Source organism: Lupinus angustifolius, chromosome LG03 (genome assembly GCF_001865875.1).
Source record: "Lupinus angustifolius cultivar Tanjil chromosome LG03, LupAngTanjil_v1.0, whole genome shotgun sequence".
Lineage (NCBI taxonomy): Eukaryota > Viridiplantae > Streptophyta > Magnoliopsida > Fabales > Fabaceae > Lupinus > Lupinus angustifolius.
This window is the reverse complement of record NC_032011.1, coordinates 6619047-6626993: the sequence shown is the minus strand read 5'-3', so window position 1 is coordinate 6626993 and position 7947 is coordinate 6619047. Positions and strand designations below refer to the sequence as shown.

The window sequence follows — 7947 nt, the reverse complement described above, 5'->3', positions numbered from 1 at the left end:
TCTTTGAGTTGCTTTAAAATCTGCATTTATCTCCTCATAACGACGATCTTGAACCAACCTCTAAAAGTAATAAAAAAATCTCAATAAATCATGCTCATTGCTTACATATCTTTTGATCAAACTGTTCATTCTCTCACTACGTTGTGTTCTTGTCATATCAGCACAAAAATTATGCCGCTCATAAACCAAAGCCCATTTCCCCCTCAAACCAAATGTTTGTTCCAACCAACTATTATCTGTTATAAAAATTAATATGTAAAATAGATGAATGAAAAACATGTTCAACATAATGTAATTAACATGATTAACATAATACCTTTAAGATTATACTTGTTAAGCATATTATTCTAAGCTTCAATAAATTCTTCATCTTCTTCGTACTCATAAATACACTTACTAAAATCCTTACTAAATTCACGAAATTCCACAAATACATGACTAAGTTTCTTCATTGCATTTTGATACAAGTGGCATATACAAAGGCGGTGACATGTCTCTGGCCATGCTAATCTTAGAGCTTTTGCCATCGCTACATCTTGATCAATTAGGATAGTTAGTGGTTTTTTCCTAACATGGCTTTGGAAAAAATATTAAACAACCAAACAAATGTTTCAGTTGTCTCATCATACAATAATGCTGCACCAAAATAATACTTAGCTTGTGATGATTGACCCCAACAAACATTGCAAACAAAAGACCTTCTCTATTTTTTTTCTGTAAGTAGTATCAAAACAAACTATATCACAAAAATATGAGTAGTCAACCATCATTTTTGCATTAGCCCAAAAAATATTAGTTATTAAATCATCTTCATCAACTTGTATTGCATAGAAATAATTAGGATCTTCTAATTGCATTCTTTGTAAATACTCAAGCATACCACCTGTGTCTCTCGTCCTCATTTGAATTGTTCTCTTAGAGCGTAAATAATTATTGTTTGAAACCAAGATTTTCATGCCCACCAGCTCGCCTAGCCATTAATTCACAACTTGCTTTTGGAGTGATTCCACAACTCTCAGCTAAATCCACCTCAGCTGGTTAGGAAATGGTTATTTTTCTTTGAGATCTATGCAAGTGACTCTTACTAAGGGTAAATGTTTGATGATTATGTTCGGCAATAAATTCAGTAACAGAAAACTTTCTAGTCAAATGGTTACTTATTTTTATTCTAGCCAAACAACCAAATCTTGTTTGAGCACGATGATTTTTTACATAAACATCTCTTTTGTCGTTTACACGATGACATTCACATGACCAACAAAGTAATCGATCTACTATTTGACCATCAATGGTTTTGTGACTTCTACCTCTCTTTATGCTAAAACCCACTTTATAAGCATAAAATTTGTAAAATGTATAAGCTGCATCTTCAGACTCAAATTGCATTCCAATTTTTGGAATAAGCTTAATAAGAATCTTTTCATGAATTTCATCAATTTTGCTTCTCTCAAGTCCATCACCACTATTATTTTTGAGTGGTTCATCTTCTCTTTCAGACATGATATTGTTCATTACATTCAATAAAAAGTGGGGAAAATTAATATATGATATTGTTCATTGTTATGAGTATAAAGCATTAGATATAAATGAGTACATGATATTGTTCACTTACAGTATGAAATTATGAGTATAAAACATTAGATATAAAGTGGGAAAAAAATAGTACAAAAACACAAGACGTCCACTGTTATTATGAATATAAAGCATTAGCTATGAATGATTACTTGATATTGTTCACTTACACTATAAAATTAAGGAGTATATAATTGACATACCTGCCAAGAAATAAACTGTGAAATTGCTTAAAACAGAGTATTGGAGCAAGATTGAGCAATAGATTATTGTGTCAGGGATACAATATTTTATTTGAATAGAAGTTAAAAGATCATGGGTTAAAAGAAACCACCGTTATCTTTTGTTAACTTTTGGTTAGTTTTATTTTGTAACTTTAATTGACATGTCAATTTGTAATTGGAGGCACAGAGAAGTGGTATAGAAAAGTGGTACAGACAACTTCTGCTCATTTAGCCATTGGCTAGAAATTAGTTGTGTATCCATGGCCTACAAGAAAATAAAAAGGACATAAATAATTAATAATATGATTTTTTGATCACTCATAAATTAATAAATCGAGTGTAATTCACATGTATTATCACTGTAAAAATTTATATAAATTAATATATCATCTACATTCATCTGTAGTACTTTTTTTGACGTGTTCATGATAATAAAACAAGAATGGTAAATAATGCAATAACATTACATAATTGATTGTGAATGCATACATTTTTTCTCTAGTTAATACTTAATGTCATTTAAAAAACATGTCACACATAATTAATACTAAGTAGGTGCCATGAAAAAAGTTATCACACATAATTAATATTATTCATTCTTTATTTATTATAAATCACTTTATTTACAATTGAAAAAAAAATATTATTTTCATTTCTTTCCCACTAAAAACACAGACCCTTATGAACAAGTTCAATTAGGCAATTCTGTTCAAAACTTACTTTTATCATTGGGCTAACTATGGATTTTAAATTTAGTAGCTCAAACTTCCTTTTCAATGGTGATGAGAAAATATAAGCACTTTACCATAACATTGGTTTGTAGCTTTTAATTGTTTGACTCAGTCAATTAGTTATTAGAGTTATACCATAAATAAAAGTTGAAGAAAATTTGTAGTTTCTTTTAAAGAAGAAGTTTGTAGCTTTTACAAACTATTTTCCCGTTAGAAAATGAAATAAACTTGAAATAATTCATATATAAACGTTATCAGTCAAAACTTAAAAATTGCATTAATTACCTTTATCAAAAAACTCTATTATTTCTTTATCCCTAACTAATACAAACATTACGCCAGATATTGAAATAAACCATGGTCATTCAACAATGCTATTAAAAATGAGATAGAAGAACATCAACATCGCTCATTCAAGCAAGTGTTGTCCATTTGAATATGCAGATATAACTTCAACAACCCATGATTGTCGCGACCCGATTTTCGGTTGGATGACCGGCCTTGCGACTTCGGGAGAATTGAACTCGAATTCTACCTCTTACAATTGATTTGGAGTCGCCACTATGTTTTTTATGGTTTATGCCCAATTTGGATAAAAATGATCCTCGAATAGGGACTCTGGATTCGGGAGTCGATTACGGATCAGGAAAGGTATTAGCATCCCGTCCGCCAGTATTAAACGGTACCCTCGCTAATCACACATATTTTTATACCCTTAATACTTATTCATTTAAAATTTAGTAAAACTGAATATTTTTTTTATTTGCATCTGACAAGAGGTTATCCTGTTCCCGGATGCAATAGGAAAATCAAGACTATGTAGTTCTAGTTTGAAAATTGTTTAGCCACTTTGGTTAAATTGTTAGTGGTTTAGAAAATATCGGTAGGTTTAGAAATATTAAATTATTGAATTGGTTAATATATAATTGTTCTAATTCAATAAGACTAATAATTTTAAAGACGGTCATTCTCCTCATTTATAGGGGAGTTAGATACTACTCGAACCATAAGCTTACCATAAGAATCCCGTAAAATTATTTGGTAATAGTTTCTAGTTATTCGTATATATAGAATTTGGATGATAAAATAGTTTATTAATTATACATATAGATTTAATAGTTTAGATACGACGTTGGTTGCAAACCTTCTTCCCATTTTCGGAGAAGTTAGAGACAACTCGAACCATAACCTTGTTATAAAAATTTCATATTTAACTTACTTGGTAGGTTATTTTTTATAATTACAAAATTAGACAATGAAATAGGTTTGGAAATTATTTTATATATAGGAATTAATAGTTTAGGGATGATATTGGTCATAGAGAAGTCACTATAAAAATTTCATATTTAACTTACTACATAATATAGTGTTGGGTTATTTTTTATAATGTTTTATTTTTTCATTAAAACAAATGTTAATACAATTTAGATTGAAATATATAATTATCCAAAAGTTATGAGATAGGCTTACTAATTAACATTTGTTTTATTGGAATTGCCTAAACAAATGATATTAAAACAGAAAAGAATTTTATTTTAAATAAATACTAAAGCCTAAAAGAATTACGTGAATAAAAAAGAAGAAAGTAAAGAAAGTTAAGTGGGGGGATAAATTGAAATGGGTGTGCGGGTTCTTTTAGAACCATGAAACTCAAATGGGATTTCAAATCCCTAATTCTCCTTTCTTCCTTGATCGACATCCATGGGGCTAGTGGGGAGGTCTGGCGACGAACACCGAAGGCTGAGAGCATCGGGACGTATAGGTCTGCATGGTGGAGGAAGGAAATGCGACGGTGGTTTATGGTGGAGTGGGTTCTTGCCGATAGGAGGTGATGACGGTATGGCCATCTCATTTTTCTCTTCTTCATTTTTGTTTTCTTACTCGTTTGATTGTTTCTGGTAATGGTGATATTTAGGTTGTTTTGGGGTTTTCCAGTGAATGAATCGAAGGAAAGTGAAGACGAAATGGTGAGGTGGTTCGCGGTGGTTCTGATTTGGACTCCTATCCTCACTGTGGTCACTGAAGTAAGGTAGGGATTCATTTATCCCTTTTTCATCAATGGTTAGCCTCGGTGAGGGAAGGCTATGCTTGAGGATGGTTCACGACCACATCCAGGTGGTTTCGGGCTGCATCTCAACGCCGATAGAGCATAAGGGAACTCGGTAAGGAACTCTACACCTCCTATGTTGATTCTTTGATTAACCGTTTTACGTCTATAGCTATGTTGATGGGATTATTTGGTGATGGATATTTTCAGATTTGCTATGAGGGGTTTGTTGTTCCTATTCTGAATATGAGCATATGCTTTTTAGGATTTTTACAGCAGCTTATTAAGGCGTGGGAAAAGGATGAATACGGCGAGTGAAGATAAAATTAGGGATCTCAGGTGGTTGTGGTTCGGAATCCGTGCGGGCAAGAAAATTCGGTAAGGAATGGTAACTATCTTCTTTTACCTCTTTTAAGTGCCTAAGTTGTTTGGTAGTGAGGGTGTTAAAGAAAACAATCCAGCGAATATTCAATCATACTCTAAAATTATTTTCAAGTTATCGCGATGTACTTTTGTGTTCATTATTACTCAGACCTGAATATGTACTTTCTGTATAACAAAGTGAGCATGATTCATATAAAATAACTACATGGGTTTAGAACTTAGGAGTAGTAACTCTATATGTAACCTGGATAAAGCCAAACAAGTTATTACCTGATGCGAACTCTGTATGTAACCTCGCTGTCCTTGTCTCGAATAGTTGCCAATCTCTTTCCTCTAGCCGTTGCTTTTTGTGTTTCTTCTTGCTTTTGTGTAATCTGATAGAACTATGTGTATGCTTATGCCTTGTTTTCTATTATAATAATTTCTCTTTCTGATAAAACTTATCTCTCTCCCTTTTCCGGTGTTACTCTCTCTTTTTCGGTGTTGCTCTCTGCTTGCTGCCTGTTCCTTTTATACTGATTGAGGGTTCATGGAAACCTCTTGAGTTGCCAATTGAAATCTAACCCTTTTGTTTTCTGATTATTCCACTTCAATGCTGCCTATTATTGCTGCCAATTATGGCTGATTTGTAACTGAAATGGTGAGGCTTTCAGATTTGCCTCTTTTAAATTTTCATGGTTTAGTGAGGCCTTAAAATTGCCCCTGACTATTGACAGGAATTTGTAACTGAAGGACCTATGATTTCTGAATTGCCTTTGTTCTTTATGGCTTGTTTACGATTTGATTGATAACCCACGGATGTCCCTTGCTGGTTCGTAACTGAAATTGGCTATTTGCTGGTTTGCTTAATTGCTTCATTAGAAATCTGTAATTGCGTAGGCCATTCCTACCTTAAAAGTGTAACTGCAGTCATATTTATTTGCAATTTTATACTGAAATGCTAACAATGCAGTCTTGCATCTTTTGGTGTACTATTTTAGTTGGAATTTTGATGATTCATGCTTGACCTTCCTTTATCCTCATTAGAATATGTAACTGAAAAGGAATATGTCATGTGGTTTCATTGGGTTGAGTTTCCTACTGGGACTTGTAGTTCTAAAGGATCTCATCCTTTCAATTCTTCTAAGCTCCTGAGTTTATTCAGTGATCTCGCAAGAAGGATTTTCAGTGTGTCCTTGTCTCCTTCCTGTTTATGCTTAATTTTCTCAACTTGTTCCACCTTTTCCAAACAACCGGAAGTGTTTGCTTTTTCTTCTCTTTCTCTTTCTTTTTTTGAGTTTTTGTCATGATTGGAATTTCACTACGTGTTCTTAATTCTAATATAAATGCTATTATTGTAATCTCTTTTTGCAGTTTCAACTGTGAGGGAATCAGGTGGTGGAATTGGCACGCATAGCCTCAACTCCGTCCCGTTCATCCACGCTTCTTCCTGATTTGGACAGGCCATCAAGAAGATAATCATAAGTTATGGTGCCTAGATCTGAGTTTTAATGTTGCCTTTCTGTTAGGAGCATCATGGCTTCATCCATCCCATAATTTTGCAACATTCGTACTATAACTGATGACATTAGGTGTCAGATCTCTTTCAACCATCTTCGTGGCTATTCCAAATGAAATGCCTTGTACAGTTTTAAATGAAAATTTCTTTGTATACCCTATTTATCAAGTATTTGAACCTTAAGGGACAGTGCCTAGTGATTGTAATTATATGTATACCCTATTTATATACCTAGTGATTGTAATTATATGTTTGTCTAATGAAATGTTAACAACTTCATTGGCTTTAAGGATTTTAGTTTGGTTTATGGAATGAAGTTGGCCTGTGGCTAAAAAGAAAGAGGGTGTCCATCAAAAGCTCCTTCGCTTGCGTGGACTAGATTTTTATGCCCCCAAGTTAATGGCTCTTTGATTTCCAAGTTTATTTGTGTATGCAACTAGTAATTCCTTTTTTTTATTCAAGTTGATTATGATTCAAAGATAAAGTTGGCTATGAGACAATAAAAATGCGAACTTTTTTTTCTTTTTTTCTTCTCTTTTTTTTTTCTTGAACATTTTATATTATTGTAAAGATGTCGGACAAAATTGAGTATTCACAATGATTAACAGAACACTGTTGAAGATGACATAGTGACAATGCTGTATGTTCGTTGTTGCTAGGATATAACATTTATATATTATAAAAATTAATAGTGAAATATTGTATGTGTCTCTTTGTTTCTGTGCAAATTAATGGTTGCACATCTGACAATGATAACAATATTCATTCTTTTTTCATTTGAATCTATGTGTTGTGATTCATTCTTAATTATGGCAACATTTAATTAGTCATGACATCCTAAGAGAAGAAGATGAAAAAAGGTACAAAGAAACCGAAAAAAGAACAATACAAGACAGAAAAGAAAAGGGAAGTTTTGTTAAAAAAATAGAAAAATGATATTCCTACAAAGAATGTGTATGTCAATTTTGTTTAATTTCTTAGTGGATTTGAATGTTTAAAATTTATATCTTCAATCTCTAAGTCTAATATTTTTGTTTTTGCAGCAATTCTTAATGGCTACAGGAGATAATGACTTGAATTTTTTGAAATTTCTTAATTCTATTAGACACACAAGAGATGATTTCTTCGACTGAGGGGCACTTTAAAGAATGAACAATTGTTGTTAATTTCTTTTTTGATGTCTTTTGAATGGTTAATTGTGTAAACTCCTTGAACAATTGTATTTGTCTTTTGGATGATTAATTTTATTCTGCTGTTATGATGAAACTGAACATTGTATTTTGGCAACATATGTCACTGTTTAATTTGAATAGTGATTTTGTTTTGTTTTTGTTTTACAATATAACTCATCAAATATTCAACGTGTTTTGTATATCAATATAACTTTTTATAATATATGTGTTATGTTGTTGATAATCATATGTTGTTGAATCAACAACATATAATTATCAACAACACTACATATATTATAAGTTCATCAACACTCGTTCA

At 32.1% G+C, this 7947-nt stretch overlaps 1 long non-coding RNA gene across 2 annotated transcripts; it reads left to right on the top strand.

Annotated features, from left to right (window-relative positions):
* On the top strand, window positions 4122-6761 carry LOC109342556. 2 transcript variants are annotated; one of them, XR_002107077.1, is made up of 4 exons: window positions 4122-4364; window positions 4463-4689; window positions 4785-4952; window positions 6312-6761. It is a non-coding gene; the product is annotated as an uncharacterized LOC109342556 (long non-coding RNA). The 2 variants fall into 2 exon arrangements; XR_002107078.1 differs by having other exon boundaries at window positions 4443-4689.